The sequence below is a fragment of the Apium graveolens genome, chromosome 6 (genome assembly GCF_009905375.1).
Source record: "Apium graveolens cultivar Ventura chromosome 6, ASM990537v1, whole genome shotgun sequence".
Lineage (NCBI taxonomy): Eukaryota > Viridiplantae > Streptophyta > Magnoliopsida > Apiales > Apiaceae > Apium > Apium graveolens.
Window position 1 is genome coordinate 108,835,325 of NC_133652.1, and position 19,675 is coordinate 108,854,999.

At 39.0% G+C, this 19,675-nt stretch overlaps 1 non-coding gene across 1 annotated transcript; it reads left to right on the top strand.

Annotated features, from left to right (window-relative positions):
- Nucleotides 1-17,523: 17,523 nt before the first annotated feature.
- Nucleotides 17,524-17,630, top strand: LOC141669253 (small nucleolar RNA R71). The gene has a single exon (XR_012553542.1). It is a non-coding gene; the product is annotated as a small nucleolar RNA R71 (small nucleolar RNA).
- Nucleotides 17,631-19,675: the final 2,045 nt, after the last annotated feature.

Sequence of the window (19,675 nt, forward strand, 5' to 3'; positions counted from 1 at the left end):
TTTTCTAAAAACTTTTGGGTTAGAATAAAAATAGGGTTTATAATAGTATATTTATAGGCAAAATTTTCAGCTGAAATTTTCCCATAAAATATTATTATTATTAACCCTTTATTATTCACATTAATAATTAAAACACCTTTTAATTATTAATCCTTTTTCTAAACACTTTAGAAATAATTCTCTCTCTTAATTTAATTTCCAAAAATTAAATTCTTAATTAATAATATTAAGAACTTTTCTTAATTAATTTATAATCAATTAAATCTCATTTAATTAATTATTAAATTTGCTAATTAATTATTTATTTCATAAATAAATAATTATCAGCCATTATTAATTAATTCCTCCACCATTAAATCATTCTCTTTTTATGATGTGACCCTGTAGGTTCAATATTAAACCGGTAGTAGAAATAAATAATAATAAAACTATTTTATCATTATTTATATAAATTTTCTAATTTATTAAATATGATTAATTAATTAATCATATTTATTCTACATCGTGAGGGATACTTCTCAGCATATCGCGACTATCCGGATAATATGAATTCACTGCTTAGAATACCAAGAACCTATTCAGTGAATAGTTACCGTACAATAAACTCCTTCTACCCTACAATGTCCTGATTAAATACAAGGCATAGATCTCGTGTCAAGCCTATCTAATTTAATCACTTGCTTACCATTTACTATGCTTAGTTCTATGCAAATTAGAAACTCCTTTCTAATTTCATTCACTCTGGCCAGAGATTCCTGAACTAGCATAAGTGGATCAGCCTTGAACATTCTCTTCCTTCACTAGAAGGGGTATATCCTTTATTGATCATACACTATCTTCGTGTACAAATTCCTATACCCAGTTGAATCTTAATAATTGTCCCTGGAGACTAAGAACTAAACCAAAGCATAGTTCAGTGTACACAAGATGACTATGATGACCTCAAGTCTAAGGATACTTGTACAACTATCACTATGTCAACAACTGCTGACACGTGAGTGAACTCCATCAGTTGTTTAGCTGTGCGAGTCATGTTCAGTGAACTTATTCTATAATAAGCACCTACATACTAGCTATATGGTCACCACACAAATGTCTATGAGAACAGACATCCTTCATAATGAAGCAAGCATAGTATGTACCGATCTTTACGGATTATTAATTACCAGTTAGTAATCCTATGACCAGGAACTATTTAAGTTTAGAGTTATCATCTTTTAGGTCTCACTATTATGATCTCATCATAATCCATAAAAGCTTTACTCTAAACTATGGTATATCTTATTTAAACACTTAAATAGATAGAGCCCGTATTAAAAACAAAACAAGTCTTTTATTAATATCAATGAAATCAAAACAGATTACATATAAAGTTATTCCTAAATCCTAATACATGATTGGACTTAGGACATATTCCTTTCAATTTCTTGCACACAAAAAGTGAAACTGCATCTATCTTGATTGATCATGTCAAATAACTGGATAAATTGGTCAAAGATTCTGTGAAGACAATAAGGAGTGATAATGGCACTGAGTTCAAGAATTTGATAATGGAAGAGTTCTGCAAAAACCATGGAGTCAAGCAGGAATTCTCTGCTCCTGGAACTCCACAGCAAAATGGAGTTGTTGAAAGGAAGAATAGAACTCTCATTGAAGCTGCATGTACAATGCTTGAAGAAGCAAAGCTTCCAACCTATTTCTGGGCTGAAGCTGTGCAGACTACTTGTTTTACTCAAAATGCAACACTCATTAACAAGCAAGGAAAGACACCATATGAGATGGTGAAGAAAAAGAAGCCAAATCTGAAGTATTTTCATGTATTTGGAGGCAAGTGTTTTGTTCTTAAGACTCATCCTGAACAGCTATCCAAATTTGATCTAAAAGCTGATGAAGGAATCTTTGTTGGATATCCACTTTCCATAAAAGCCTTCAGAGTCTATAACTTGAGAACAAGAGTGGTCATGGAGTCTATCAATGTCTCTTTTGATGACAAGAAGATTACTGGACTTGAAGATTTTATTGATCATGATCAGCTGAGATTTGAAAATGAAGACTCAAATTCTGATACTGATAATCCTGACAATCTAAGTCCTGATACTGCAAACTCTGATGGATTAAACTCTGACGTTATTGAAACTGTGGTGACTACGCCAAAGGAAGATGCACCTATGCAGGGGGAGCATACTCAAGATCTTACCACATCTCAAGAAGCATCAGAACATACATCTGGCTCTTCAAGTTCTGATTCGTCAAGTTCTGATAAGCCAAGTTCTGATAGTTTTGAAAATCTAAATTCTGAAGAATCCAACTCAGAGAGCATAGTTTCAGGGGGAGCATCAGAAAATGAAAATGAAGACAGCATGGATCATGGGGGAGCATCCAGTTCTAGAGAAAACCTTCCATCTGCAAGGAAGTGGACTAAATCACATACACCTGATTTGATAATTGGAAATCCTGATGCAGGTGTCAGAACTAGAACAGGTACTTCAAATGAATGTCTTTACAATTCTTTTCTTTCTCAGACTGAGCCAAAGAAAGTGGAAGAAGCTCTTCAAGATGCTGATTGGGTGCAAGCAATGCAGGAAGAGTTAAATGAATTTGAAAGAAACAAAATCTGGACCCTAGTGCCAAGACCAAAGAATAGATCTGTTGTTGGTACAAAGTGGGTATTCAGAAACAAAACTGACAGTGATGGCATAATTACAAGGAATAAGGCAAGGTTGGTTGCAAAAGGATATTCTCAACAGGAGGGAATTGATTATGATGAAACATTTGCACCAGTTGCTAGGTTAGAAGCCATAAGGATATTTTTGGCTTATGCTGCTCACAAAAAGTTTACTGTCTTTCAAATGGATGTGAAAAGTGCTTTTCTCAATGGAGAATTGGAAGAAGAAGTATATGTTGAACAACCTCCAGGCTTTGTAGATTCCAAATATCCAGATTATGTCTACAGGCTTGATAAAGCACTTTATGGACTTAAGCAAGCTCCTAGAGCATGGTATGAGACTTTAGCTCAGTTTCTTCTGGAAAGTGGATTTAACAGAGGAACTATAGACAAAACACTGTTCTACCTCAACCATGGAAAGGACTTACTTCTGGTGCAGATTTATGTTGATGATATCATTTTTGGGTCTACAAATGACAGACTTTGCAAAAAGTTTGCCAAACTGATGCAGTCAAGGTATCAGATGAGTATGATGGGGGAACTTAGCTATTTTCTGGGCCTTCAAGTCAAGCAGAATGAAGAAGGCACTTTTATTTGTCAAACTAAGTACACCTGAAACTTGCTGAAGAAATTTGGAATGCAAGATTGTTCAAGTGCATCCACTCCCATGGCCACTGTAACAAAACTAGACAAGGATACTGGTAAATCAGTAGATATTACTGATTACAGAGGTATGATTGGCTCTCTACTCTATCTAACTGCTAGTAGACCTGATATCATGTATGCTACCTGTCTTTGTACAAGATTTCAAGCAGATCCAAGAGAACCTCACTTAACAGCTGTGAAAAGAATTTTCAAGTATCTTAAGGGAACAGCTGATCTGGGATTGTGGTATCCCAGAGAATCAGATTTTAAACTAATAGGTTACTCAGATGCAGATTTTGCAGGTTGCAAAATTGACAGGAAAATCACAAGTGGAAGCTGCCAATTTCTTGGAGGCAGATTGGTTTCCTGGTTTAGCAAGAAACAAAAGTCAATTTCCACATCAACTGCAGAAGCAGAGTACATTACTGCAGGAAGCTGTTGTGCACAGATTCTTTGGATGAAGAATCAGTTACTGGATTATGGGTTACCATATTTTAAAATCCCTATTTACTGTGATAATCAAAGTGCTATTGCTATGACAGGTAATCCAGTTCAACACTCAATGACAAAGCACATCAGCATCAGGTACCACTTCATAAGGGAACATGTGGATGAAGGTACAGTGGAATTGCACTTTTTTCCAACAGATCAACAACTAGCAGATATCTTCACCAAACTATTGTGTGAAGCTACTTTTACAAGATTGGTAAATGAACTTGGAATGGTTTCAGGTTCTTTTTCTAAATCTGCTTAGTTTTGTTCTGATGCATCAGACTTTATGATCAGTATTTACAGAAATTACTCTCTTTGTGTATTCTGTGCTTAAATTTAAAATTTGCTTAAGTACTGATTATTGTATGATGTAAGTTTCTAAACTCTGATAGTGATATGTCTGTTTTGGTAACTATTCAATCCTATGAGGATACATGTGCTAGAAGCTAACCTAGTAGTCTTTCATAAACTAGGAATCCCATGTTAAAAGGAATTATTTATGTGGAAATCTATTGACACAAGCAAATTCTGATATTGAGCTTAGTTGAGTTTACTTTGTCTATCTTATTCCTAAGTCACAAACTAGAATATTGCTTCTCATCTGTTAAGTTTTGATGCTAGTAAATCTGTTAAATGTACTAAGTGCTGATAAACCTCTCTTATCAAAAGCAAAAGAAAAGAATCAAGGATTAAAATCAGGTACTCCTTTGAGATCTAGAGTAAAAATGTGGAAGGGACGACCCAAGTGCATTGCTGGTATTAAGTAAATATGCATCAGAAAAGCAAAATATTTTCTTGGTGACTTTTCACACTCTATGATTACTGGAGAAATACTCTGATAATAGCATAAATTCTGATAAGCAGTCGTGACTCACTTACACTGAGAAGCCACTGTACAATTGAATTTAAAAAGATGCACAAAATTAGCACAAAATAGTTGAGGTGGACTCAAGCATGAACTCATTCAATAGTAGGTTTTAGAATAATGACAGGTTTTTAGTAAAGTTTTAGTTATGCCTTATTTCTAAGATATACTGAAGTGAATCAGACTTTACTCTTTGTCTGATATTTAGCTTAATGCACACACTAACCACTCCATATGAATGATGATAATTACTGTGGTGATCTATGTTATTTTAGATGAACAGTTTCTGTGTCACATTGCACAAATTCTGAGGACAAGTTCTGATTGCAGGTTCTGATGATTAAGTTCTGAAGAATCTATATCAGAATTTGTGTGAGGACTTACTAAGATCGGCATTCATTTTTCGAGTTAAGAAAACATGTTCTGATAACTGTTAAGTTCTGATATAAGTCTAAGTTCTGATATTAAAATCTGATCCTTTACTTGACTTATTTGTGGATAAAATCTAAAAACAGTCTCCTTTTAAATCAGAATATGTTTGGGTAGAATATTAACAGTCAATATCATTAGGGATAGTGGTTCATGTACATGTACAGTAATGTTTACTTGTTACTTGTGCGCATTAAACCCTGACTTACACTTCCAATGACTGTTTTTCGTCTTCCCAGTCTAGGGAGACGAGGTAGAATTAATCCTACCTGTCAGCATTAAATTTTCTTGCGTCTCCTGGCATTCTTTTGCCTATATAAACAACCACTTCACATCAGCCTTCACATCAACTCTTTTATCACAAACTCATCTTCATACTCTTTATATCAAAAACACCATGGTCAATTACAATATGTTTTTGAACTATGAAACATTCAACATGGAGTTGAGCTGTGAAGCCTGGCAGCAGGAATGACACGTCACTGCCATTCCTGATGAGATATGGGACTCGGTTCCCCAGGAGGTACTCACCCACCTCCTGTTCTTCTACATGGATTACCATCTCCATCTGGAGCGATTGGAGGAGGAAAGGCTGGAAGCTCTCCGCCAGCAAGAACGAATCATCAGACTCGCTATTCTGTTTGTCGAGAGTAGGAAGAATAAATGATTTAGTTTCTTCTTCCTGTTTTTCTTCATCGTCGGCCTTACCCTGCTTCTTGAGCTAGGATTAAGGCTGTTGATGTTAGGTTTAGCAGCTTAGGACAATCTTGTAAAAGTTCTGATGTAATTTAAATTTCATGAATGTATTCACTTAATATATTAATGAAATTTCTTTTTTTGCAAGTTCTTGTCTCTAAGATGTTTTGTAATGCATTGATAAATCCTGATAAATATTCATATTCTGATGACCATTTCAATTTTAATATAAATTAAGTTATGATTTTACATTATCTGTACTTGTTCCCTTGATTTATTTTGGTCATTCTCACTCGATTTTTTTTTCAGAATATTAGTGTTGCAGTGAAAAATAATTGAATAAGTGGAAACAGTTTCAATTTTGAATTAAAACTGATTTACCTTGATTAATGGAATTACTGGGTAAGTGGAACGGTTTTTCCTTGAAAAACTGCAAGTGGGTAAGTAATGATTACTGTTTTCCCGTGCCCATTAACTATTCATTATTACTGCATGTCTGACAGGTGTCCAACAGTTATATTTTTTTTTCTTTCAGAGTATAAGTAAGACAGAGAGAGGATTTTTTTAATCTTTTATTCACTTTTATACTTTATCTCTCTATTTTCTTTTACTCTCTTTCTTCTGCTGACGTTGGTTTTTCATATAGACATTCTATCAAACACCTAACAGGCACTCTTAAATCTCGATTATTTTCATGGCACCTAAGGAATTGATCATTGATAGAGCTATATTTGTTCCAAATAACTATGCTGCGATTCTTGATAATGCTGAAGCTCCATCTGAGTTGCATTTTATGCAAGATCTTCTTGCACACAGTGAAATCGGGTATGCATTGACCCAACCTTCAACCTTTTCGAGCCAACAAGTTCTGACATTTTGTAGGACTGGAAACTTTGATAACGGTGGTCAAAATGGTACTCCTAGTATTGTTTTCGAAGTGGATGATTCTACATATGGGGTAACTCCTGGTACAATTCGCAAGGCCCTACATCTACCAGAAGGATGTACTTTTTCAACCCCGAAGGAATCAGCTCTTAAAGAGTTCATGGCTAGTTTGGGGTATGAGCAGAGTTTGGCAAAGCTTGGGCAGTTGAAACGGGCTCATATCAGAAAGGAATGGAGCTTCTTCTTTGACTGCATCACTAAAGCTTTTGGGAATAAATGTTCAAACTTTGATGTTATTCCTATAATGAGTCAGCACATCGGGTATGCTATCATTAACCAAACTCATTTTGATTTTGCAACTGCTGTGATAGGTTTTATTGGGGATAGGATGACAGAAGATAGGAATGTTATCTACTTTGCTAGATTTTGTCAACTTATTTTTAACCATTATTGTGCTGATAACCCCCAACCTACCACTGACTTAACTCCATCTTTCGAAATTGCAAAACAGGCCTTTAATGATTTGGTAAATGCTGATCTTAAGAAAAGGGTGGTTAGACCTTTACAGATTCCTCAGTCTGTAAAACAGATCTTGGTAAATGCTGATCCTGAAACCTAGAGATCTGTTTATACTGATATCCAACCAACCACCAACTCCCAAACACCACAACAACCATTAGAACATACCACTCATACTACTCAACCTACCCTCAGACAATATCTCAAATCATATCTCTCCACTTCACAGACAGTTCGACCTTCATCCTCAGCACCTACTGTGAAGCCTTCATCTTCCAAGGCTAAGAGGACAAAGACTATTTCTCAAACACCTCAGAAGAGAAGGAGGATTGTTTTGAGAGATGAATCTAATAGTGAGGAACAGGTTTCTACTTCATAACCTGTTAATAAAGAAGCTGAGAAAGTTCCTTCTCAGAAGGATTCTGCAATTGGGGGATCTAGGCTTCTCAAAAGGCTTAGAAGAATGACTGTTGATGAAACTCCCAAGGAATTCATATCTTCAAAGAGATACAAGAAACAGAGGGCAAAAAGGCCAGTTTCAGATGATGAGGAAGCAGCAGCTAAGGAAGGAGATCAGGAATCTCTGATCTCATAAGAACCAGAATCTGCTAAGGCCACTGCTTCTCCATTAACTTCAACTAAGGAAGCTGTTACTGAAAAGGCCAACACACCTTCTATGTCTCCTAAGACTGTATCTCCTGTTAATTCAGGCACAAGTGTTGATATTGATATCCAGAACTTGGTTGTGCCTGAAGTACTTTACTTAGAAGCTCCAACAGCAATTAATCCATCAACAACACCTGTTACTGATGCTGCTCAAACTCCAGAATTATCTACTACACCTTCTCTGCATCTAGATGCTGATGATCAGAATACAGGTGAGCATCAGGATATGGTTGTTGATCAGAACTTGGAACCAGATCAGCAATTAGAGGATGATCCTGAAGCCTCTATTGCTACTCATACTGTTGTTTTATCAGAAGATACTGATTCTGTAAGTTCTGATGCTGCAAATGCTGGAGATACCGGTGATACTGCTCCAAATGAAGATGCTAATGAAGCAGGTCCTTCAGGACATGCTCCTCAACAAACTGTTCTTAAATCTGAACTTGTTAAAAAGTTTGTTACAAGAGAAGCACCAGTGCCTTGGAGTGAAACTCCTGCAGGACAGGAGTGGACTAAGGAATGGAACTCAGTTACATGTGCTCCATCTGCAAAGCATCTTGCTGAGCACTTGACTAAAGCTGATGAGATGTTAATTACTGATGATTTCAAAACATAGCTTAGAGTCACTGCATTGAGTACTAAACATCTACAAGGTCTTCATTCAACTACTCATGCAGAGTTATATAAGATTGTTAGGGCGAAAACACGCGCTAATATTCACGCAAGTATACGCGTTCGCAAGTAATATAGAATACTTTCTAGTTCGTTCCCTCAGAGACTCAGACTAAATTATTGTCTAATTAAACTCACTCACCAATGTATGATTACTTCTCAATGTTAAGATAATAACACTTAAAATTGTTGATTAAATATTAACTATAATTAACTACTTAATTAACCACTTAACTAACACTTCAATTTATCAATAATAAAACACTCATGAGATCACAACTTTATTATTACTTCCTTCTATAGCCATTATTATTACCTTTAGCATGTGACAGTGATGATATTAATCGAATAACACAAAACTGATAAAAGCCAACTTTCATTGTACTAATACCATTCTACCAAGCATCCACAATTAAGATAGAAGTTGAATAGTCATCAATTATGTTGAGTTCCTATATGTCTACAGAAATTGACAACACAACGATTTAAGCACAAGTTATTCCTTTTTGATTACATAGGGCAAATAAAACTGTTAGAGTTACCCACTAATCATGCACAACGTACATGAACCTATGCTAGCATGGCAAGTTCTAAATCTCAAGATCCACCGTCGCTTCACAAGAGATTAACACCCTATCTTATATGTTCGCGACGCACATAAGACGAATACGCACAACCAATACTAGATATCATGCAATCATCACACACTAAAGTATTAAACAATTAACTAAAGAATTCCATAATAAATCCGTTGCAATCCCATGATCACGATTAGCCCATAATAGAACTTATCGCCATCATGGGTTCATATGAAATCATGATAAACAAACACAAGAAAATAATAACTAAACTAATTATATTAAAACAGAGTACGTCACAAGAGTAAATAAGTCAAAGCAAGAAAACTAGCATCCAACGTTACAACGTAACAAGAATCACAAGAAAATATGCTTCCCCTTCGTTGCGGTGTGCTAAATCGGTCTTCTTCCTTATCTCCTTCGCTTCTTGCGTAAAACACAATCTTCTTCTTCTTCTTCTTAATCCCCTTAATACTCTCTGTGAAAACGTCTCAAATCTACCTATATAATAGTCCCATAAAACTCAGATTACATAGAAGTTGGAAGCCAAACAGAAGTAGAAGTCTAAAATAATTCAGCAAAATTCCCGACCCTGCGCGGCCGCTCAGCATAGCTGCGCGGGCGCACAGGCCTCTACTGGAAAAAATCCAAGTTTGCTCCGTTTCTTCGCCGTAATCTGCCCGTTCCTTTCCTCTCGCAATGGTGAACACATGCCAAGGCTTATTCTTGATGATTCCTCCCCCGAAATGCAACTAATACCCTGAAATGTATAAACACTAGAAAAACGCATCAAATACACAAAATACTTGATTTCAAGACACCAATTTAAGCCATTTTAAGACGTTCTAAGTGGTATAAAATGCCACTTATCACACCCCCAAACTTAAATCGATGCTTGCCCTCAAGCGTCACAGACTCAAAAACAAATAAAAATATGCATGAATGCAATCTATATGAAAATGCAGCGATCCCCCTTACTACAATTAATCAACCAAATTGCCACATCTCAATGAATGCAGTTAGACAACTAAAGATCAATAAACTCATGCAAACGGACATACAGCCAGAAACGTGGTGTGTGCAAATGCTTAACAGATATGCTTCGGAACTAGACCAATTACTATGACTAGACTATCCTCAAGGCAATCCTACGATTATACAAAGAATAAAAATTCCAGGCACAAAGTGATATACAACACTACAAGAACTCTGGAGCTTACTACGGAATCGTGCTTTTTATTTACAACTCAAATGCTTATTTGACCGTGCAATGAGTGAGGTCCACAAAAGACTTATACAATGATATCCATGTAACGAGCGTTAGGTTAGCGGATCCCAGACTCTAAAAGCCTTAGGTCACTAGGCACAAAGTCCCCTAAGAACTTAATAACTCGAATACCAAAGAGCCCACTCTTGATCAATTATGCAAAAAAAAAATTTTTTTTTTTCTTTTTTTTTTCTTTTTTTTTTCTCTGAGCAAGTGCGTTTCGCTCCATCTTGCTCAACGCTAGACTATTCGCAACATACGCGAGCCGGCTACTAGCCATTTGACGCCTAGCCACAACTAGCAACAACTTCCATATTTTTTCTCCAAAATTTTTCTTTTTCATGTCTTTATCACTAAGAACCTATAATCGAATTCTAAGCATAATAAGTAGATTGACCTTGAAAACAACCAAATCATAACACAATCTAGCCCTTTCGCATTCTCTAAGACTTAGTGGACTTACAATTGTTTCTAGCATGCATATCAACCTACACAACTTAATATCACTTTAATGCTATCACTACACTCACATCAATATCACAATTCAGTCGATAAATCATTGCAAAAGGGATCATGGTAAATGCATGAGCTACATGACATTCATAAAAAAAACTATATGGCATAAATTATGCAACTATATGAACTAAACTATCATGAATATGCAACTAAATGACACACACACAATATTCCTTAACTACCACCCCCAAACTAAAAATCTTCATTGTCCTCAGTGAAAGTAGTAGAAAGGAACACAGGGTATACCTACTCGGAGTCATCATCATCATCACCCTCAGTGGGTGGAGTATCAGGCGGCGGGTATGCAGAGTCCTCACCAAAAACTGGCCACTGGATATCAGCTCCAAGGCCTCTAAAAGCAGCCCCTAACGCAAGGGTGAGTTCCTGAGCAAACCTGCTCTGTGTCTCATACATGGCATCCATCCGCCGTGAAAGCCTCCTATACTGGGCATCAACCATCCCAGCACCCTCCTGAGCTCTCGAAGAACCAGCCTCATCACGCCCTGGCCTAGCCATAGTAGCACCTCGTGCTGGACGCCCTCCTGGAAGACGATAACCCAGCCCATGCTCCTCAGGCTCACCACCGGTCCACTCCTGCATCCCATTCAGAGTGCCAGAATCAATCGGAGCGGCTGGCAACTGCAACTGCTCATGAGCCGGCCAGTTCACTCCCACTGCTCGGCATAGCTTCGTAACCGTAGATGCATAAGGGATGTTCATATGCTTTGCTCCCCTCAAAAACTTCAGAATTCCTTGGTAGATAAACTCACCAAGGTCCACATAGTACTCCTCATTCAGAATTCCCCACAACAGCTGTGCTCTCTCAACTGTGACCTCGTGTGCATGCGAAGAAGGCAAAATATTAGCACAAATAAATGCATTCCTTGCACGGGCATACCTGTTCATGGCAATCGCCGGAAAGTGACGATACTCATTATTGCCTATACTGCGGGTCCAAACTGTGCCCGGTCGACAGAGAGTCGCACAAATCAAATCCAAGTCAAAATCCTCAGCAGTCTTTTCATTCCAGTTCTCCTCCTCGGGCTTCCTCTCTCGCTGTCCAATCACACGGCGAATCGCCGCAGGATGATAATCAACCGTCAGCCCATGGACCACAGAAAACCCATTTTTTTCAGCCTTCGCGTTCGCGTAGAACTCGCGAACAACGCTCATCGGTACTGCTTCGGGTGACTCACAAAAAGCTATCCACCCCTTCTCAGCAATCATGGGCAACAACTCACCATCCCTCCTCGATGGTAAAAACCCCCTCTCCTTCAGAATCGGCTTACCCAACAGCCTATGTACTCCTCCTCCGCGGCTCTGTCAGTTAACCGAGGCCTTGCAGCAGTACCCCTCGATGAATCAGCAGTAGGAACTGTGCTGCTGCTGTCAATAGTGCGTGCTCTCTTGGGTGCCATTGATTCATGAATAAAAGCATGTAAGAACTGATATTTGATGTTTGTGAGAGGGTTTAAGTATAGGAAGTTTTGTGGGAGATATGTAGGATAGGTGTATGTATATATAGGGTGTGGATTAGATTAGGGTTTGGGAATTAAGGGATAAAATGATGGGGTAGTGGGAACAAATCGTGGGTTTATGGGCTAAAACTGTTTTTGTGTTTGTTTTTATTTGGTTTTTTTTTTTCTGAACTGTAAAAAAATTTCCGGTCCTCGACCCCTGCGCGGCCGCTCAGCATAGCTGCGCGGCCGCTCAGCTTAGCTGCGCGGGCGGGCAGGGGGTCACTGGAAATTTTTTTTTTTAGCCCCTGTTTTCTGATTTTTTTGTGTTTTTGGATAGGTTATTAACTTCTAAGGGTTCCTGTAACAATAATTCATGGGTTGCCTCCCACGCAGCGCTTTTTTTTTCGTCATTAGCTTGACGTTTCGTACCCTGCTCAAGTAGTCAACAAAATGGCACTAACCACTTCTCGGTTTGCCATGTCCCCATAGTAGTGCTTCAACCGCTGACCATTAACCTTGAATGCTTGGTCCGTATCATTTTCAAAAATTTCCACCGCTCCATGTGGAAACACAGTTTTGACAATAAAAGGTCCAGACCACCTTGATTTCAACTTCCCAGGAAAAAGTCAGAGCCGAGAGTTGAATAAGAGAACTTGTTGCCCTGGCACAAATAACTTTGGATGTAGCTTCCTATCGTGCCACCTCTTCACCTTTTCCTTATACATTTTGTTATTTTCGTACGCTTGAAGTTGAAATTCATCCAGTTCATTAAGCTGAAGCATTCTTTTCTTACCAGCTGCATCTAAATCCAGGTTCAACTTCTTCAATGCCCAGTAGGCCTTATGCTCAAGCTCCGCAGGTAGATGACATCCCTTACCGTACACCAACTGGAACGGTGACATCCCAAGTGGAGTTTTGTATGCTGTTCTGTAAGCCCAAACAGCTTCATCGAGCTTTAAAGACCAATCCTTCCTTGACGGACAAACAACCTTCTCTAGAATGCGCTTTATCTCTCTGTTAGACATTCCGCTTGACCATTTGTTTGCGGATGATAGGCAGTAGCTACTCGATGATTCACATTATAACGCTGCATCATAGAAGTGAACTTACGGTTGCAAAAATGCGATCCTTCATCACTTATGATTACCCGAGGTGTTCCAAACCTTGTGAAAATTTGCTTATGAAGAAAATTTAGCACTGCCTTTGCATCATTTGTCGGTAAAGCTTTAACTTCGACCCATTTTGAAACATAATCGACTGCCAGCAAGATGTACTGATTATTGCAAGACGCGATAAAAGGCCCCATGAAATCGATTCCCCATACATCAAAGACCTCGACTTCAAGCATCATATTTAATGGCATCTCATCCTTCCTTGACAAATTTCCCACTCTTTGGCAATGATCACACCTTAAAACAAACTGATGAGCATCCTTGAACAAAGTAGGCCAGAAAAAACCTGCTTGCAGAATACGAGCTGCCGTCTTCTCACCTCCATAGTGTCCACCATAAACCGTGGAATGGCAGTCTTGTAATATCCCCTCCGTCTCACAGAATGGGATACATCTCCTGATGATCTGGTCAGCTCCCTGTCTAAACAAATATGGTTCATCCCATATATACCACTTCACCTCATGCAGAAACTTCTTCTTTTGGGCGGATGTTAAATTAGGAGGCATTATGTTGCTGACGAGATAGTTTACAATATCTGCAAACCATGGTTCTTCCTCCTGAATTGCAAACAACTGCTCATCCGGAAAAGATTCATTGATTAACGTCCTATCTTGTGAAGTAGAATCGGGATTCTCCAACCTAGAGAGATGGTCAGCTACTTGATTCTCAGTACCTTTTCTATCTTTGATCTCTAACTCAAATTCCTGAAGTAAAAGCACCCAATGAATGAGTCTCGGCTTGGAATCCTTCTTAGAAACCAGATAGCGAATAGCTGCATGATCAGTGAATACTGTTACTTTCGTACCAAGCAGATAAGATCGAAATTTCTCAAAGCCAAAGACTATAACCAAAAGCTCATTCTCAGTAGTGGTGTAGTTCAATTGGGCACCATTTAAAGTCTTACTCGCATAGTATACCACATGGAAGAGATTTTTCTTGCGCTGTCCCAGAACTGCACCTACCGCATAATCACTCGCATCACACATCATCTCAAATGGTTCTGTCCAATCTGGTGCTGTAATGACTGGTGCCGTGATCAAACTCTTCTTGAGAGTCTCGAATGCTGCCAAACATTCATCATCGAATTTGAACGGCACATCTTTCTCAAGCAAATTGCACAACGGCTTAGATATCTTTGAAAAGTCCTTGATGAATCACCGATAAAAACCCGCATGACCAAGAAAACTACGGATTCCTTTCACAGAATTAGGTGGGGGAAGATTTTCAATGACTCCCACCTTGGCCTTGTCCACCTCCAAACCCTTGCTAGAGACCTTATGCCCAAGGATAATGCCTTCACGCACCATAAAATGACATTTCTCCCAATTAAGCACCAAATTAGTTTCCACGCATCTTTTGAGTACGGCGCATAGATTATTCAAACATTCATCATATGAGTATCCAAAGACGGAGAAGTCATCCATGAACACTTCGACGTTATTTCCAATCATGTCAGAGAATATAGCCATCATACATCTCTGAAAGGTGGCCGGTGCGCCACATAACCCAAACGAAACTCTGCGAAAAGTAAATGTGCCAAATGGACAAGTGAAGGTAGTCTTTTCCTGATCCTCTGGTGCAATACAAATCTGATTATACCCGGAATAACCATCCAGAAGACAAAAATACTCATGTCCCGCCAATCTGTCAAGCATCTGATCAATAAATGGAAGAGGGAAGTGATCCTTCCTTGTGGCTTTGTTCAATTTTCTATAATCCATGCATACTCTCCATCCTGTAACTATTCGAGTAGGGATGAGCTCATTTTTTTCATTTGCGACCACAGTGATACCTCCCTTCTTAGGTACACATTGTACGGGGCTCACCCATGAGCTGTCAGAAATAGGATAAATGATGCCTGCATCTAGCCATTTCAGAATTTCTTTCTTCACCACCTCCTTCATGATGGGATTCAGTCTTCGCTGCTGTTCCACAGTTGGCTTACTACCTTCTTCTAGCAGAATTTTATGCATACAATATGAAGGACTTATCCCCTTGATGTCTGCTATGGTCCATCCTATAGCCGATTTGAATTCTCTCAAAATCCTTAAGAGCTTGTCTTCCTCACTACCTGAAAGGTCAGATGAAATAATAACAGGTAACGTAGATGAATCACCTAAAAAAGCATACCTCAAGTGTTCAGGTAATGGCTTGAGCTCCAAGGTAGGTGCTTCCTCTATTGATGTTTTGAGCTTCCCTTCGGCGTTCTTGAGGTCAGAAGTACCAAGAGATTCAAATGGTATGTCCAGCTTTCGCTTCCAGGGAGAAGCGTTCAGATATTGTAATTGCTCGTTGCTATCTTCATCATCGCTGTCAAAATCCCCCACTAAGGCCTTTTCTAATGCATCAGACATTAGCATGTGATCGAGTTCCGAAGTAACCGCAGAATCAATCACATCCACTTTTAAGCACTCCTCATCTTCTGTAGGGAATTTCATTGCCTTGAATACGTTGAAGGTCACATCCTGATCTTAGACCCGCATAGTAAGTTCCCCTTTTTGCACATCTATCAAGGTACGGCCAGTAGCCAAGAAAGGCCTTCCCAAGATTATGGAAATCTTCTTATCTTCCTCAAAATCCAGAATAACAAAATCTGTAGGAAAGAAGAGCTTATCCACTTTGACGAGCACATCCTCAACTATGCCCCTTGGGTAAGTAATGGAACGGTCAACCAATTGTAGCGACATGTATGTGGGTTTTGGATCAGGCAGATACAGCTTTTTAAAGATCGACAACGGCATCAGATTGATGCTTGCTCCCAAATCACAAAGGCACTTGTCAAATGTCAGATTGCCAATTGTGCAAGGAATGGTGAAGCTTCCTGGATCTTTCAGTTTTGGTGGTAACTTTTGTTGCAGAACAGCGCTGCATTCTTCCGTGAGAGCAAAGGTTTCAAGGTCATCCAGTTTCACCTTCCTTGAAAGAATAGTCGTCATAAACTTCGCATAACTAGGCATTTGTTCCAGAGCCTCAGCGAAAGGTATATTGATGTGAAGTTTCTTGAACACCTCCAGAAACTTCCTGAACTGTCTATCCAGCTTTTGTTGCTGCAATCTCTTAGGAAAAGGTGGTGGAGGATAGAGCTGTTTCTCTTCTGTATTAGCCTCAGGCAGAGTGTGTTCAACAGTAGTCTTCCTTGGTTCCGCCGCTTTCTCCTTTTGCTTAGATTCTTCACCTCTAATTTCAGCTTCTACTTCTTTTGCCTTTTCAGCATCAGCTACTTTTTCAGACCTTAAGGTAATAGCCTTGACTTGCTCTTTAGCTTCCTTCCTGCCTGGTACTTCCGTGTCACTGGGAAGAGTGCCAGGTTGACGATTGAGCACTGCATTGGCTAATTGACCAATTTGATTTTCCAAGGTCTTGATAGAAACCGCCTGACTCTTGCACAACAGCTTAAGTTCCTCAAAATCAGCACTAGTAGGTGCAGCTGCACTTCCTTGTTGAGGATATGATTGCCTTGTAGCATACTGCTGTGGTTGCTGGAATCCAGGTGGGTTAAACTGTTTATTCACTCCTTGCTGATACGGTGGCTGAATAGCATTCTGATTATTCCCCCAGCTGAAATTTGGATGATTTCTGTTGTTAGGATGATAGGTCACTGGCACAGGCTGCTGTTGTCGCTGATAATTATTCACATACTGAACAGATTCGTTTATAAGAGAACACTGATCCGTAGCATGAGAACCTGCACAAAGCTCACAAACCATAGCTATTTGATTAACTCCATACGTAGCCAGAGAATCAACCTTCATTGATAGCGCTTGGAGCTGGGCTGCAATAGCGGTGGCTGCATCAACTTCCAGAATACCTGCTACCTTGCCTGACGTCATCCTCTGAGTTGGGTTTTGATGCTCATTTACAGCCATCGTCTCTATAAGATTATACGCCTCAGTATAGCTTTTAGCCCATAAGGCGCCTCCAGCTGCTGCATCGAGCATGGGCCGAGATTGAGCCCCCAAACCATTATAGAAACCAGTTATCACCATCCAATCCGGCATTCCATGATGTGGACATTTTCTCAACATTTCCTTGTAGCGTTCCCAAGCCTCGCACATAGATTCTGTAGGTTGCTGTGCAAACTGAGTAAGAGCACTCCTCATAGCAGCAGTCTTTGCCATCGGATAAAACTTCACCAGAAACTTTTGCGCAAGATCTTGCCACGTAGTGATGGACCCAGCTGGTTCAGAATGTAACCAGTCTTTAGCCTTGTCCCTTAGTGAGAATGGGAAAAGCCTCAACTTGATAGCCTCATCAGTCACGCCATTATACTTAAAAGTGCTGCAGATCTCGACAAAATTCCTTATGTGCATGTTGGGGTCTTCAGTTGCCGCTCCTCCAAAAGAAACAGAATTCTGCACCATCTGAATAGTGCCCGGCTTGATTTCAAAGGTGTTAGCTTGAATAGCCGGATGAAGGATGCTTGACTGAATGTCATCAATTTTAGGCCGAGAAAAATCCATAAGAGCTGGATCAGCTTGAACAATACGATCTCCCATGTTTACTGGTTCTTTCTGCTCAGTTCCTGAATCCGAATCCTCAAAATCTAACTTCTCCGGAATATCAAGAACTTCGTCTGTCTCCTCAGCTGTATCTAAAGTCCTCTTGCGAGCACGATAACGAGTTTGCATAAACGCTTGCTAGAGTACCTGAAACACAACCGAAAAGAGTAAGTAACTACTACGTCCTAATCACTGAGTCCTAATGACCAATGATGGTAAGTACATAAACTAAACAAATACGCCGAGTCACCGGCAGCGGCGCCAAAAACTTGTTAGGACGAAAACACGCGCTAATATTCACGCAAGTATACGCGTTCGCAAGTAATATAGAATACTTTCTAGTTCATTCCCTCAGAGACTCAGACTAAATTATTGTCTAATTAAACTCACTCACCAATGTATGATTACTTCTCAATGTTAAGATAATAACACTTAAAATTGTTGATTAAATATTAACTATAATTAACTACTTAATTAACCACTTAACTAACACTTCAATTTATCAATAATAAAACACTCATGAGATCACAACTTCATTATTACTTCCTTCTATAGCCATTGTTATTACCTTTAGCATGTGACAGTGATGATATTAATCGAATAACACAAAACTGATAAAAGCCAACTTTCATTGTACTAATACCATTCTACCAAGCATCCACAATTAAGATAGAAGTTGAATAGTCATCAATTATGTTGAGTTCCTATATGTCTACAGAAATTGACAACACAACGATTTAAGCACAAGTTATTCCTTTTTGATTACATAGGGCAAATAAAACTGTTAGAGTTACCCACTAATCATGCACAACGTACATGAACCTATGCTAGCATGGCAAGTTCTAAATCTCAAGATCCACCGTCGCTTCACAAGAGATTAACACCCTATCTTATATGTTCGCGACGCACATAAGACGAATACGCACAACCAATACTGGATATCATGCAATCATCACACACTAAAGTATTAAACAATTAACTAAATAATTCCATAATAAATCCGTTGCAACCCCATGATCACGATTAGCCCATAATAGAACTTATCGCCATCATGGGTTCATATGAAATCATGATAAACAAACACAAGAAAATAATAACTAAACTAATTATATTAAAACAGAGTACGTCACAAGAGTAAATAAGTCAAAGCAAGAAAACTAGCATCCAACGTTACAACACAACAAGAATCACAAGAAAATATGCTTCCCCTTCGTTGCGGTGTGCTAAATCGGTCTTCTTCCTTATCTCCTTCGCTTCTTGCGTAAAACACAATCTTCTTCTTCTTCTTCTTAATCCCCTTAATACTCTCTGTGAAAACGTCTCAAATCTACCTATATAATATCCCATAAAACTCAGATTACATAGAAGTTGGAAGCCAAACAGAAGTAGAAGTCTAAAATAATTCAGCAAAATTCCCGACCCTGCGCGGCCGCTCAGCATAGCTGCGCGGGCGCGCAGGCCTCTACTGGAAAAAATCCAAGTTTGCTCCGTTTCTTCGCCGTAATCTGCCCGTTCCTTTCCTCTCGCAATGGTGAACATATGCCAAGGCTTATTCTTGATGATTCCTCCCCCGAAATACAACTAATACCCTGAAATGCATAAACACTAGAAAAACGCATCAAATACACAAAATACTTGATTTCAAGACA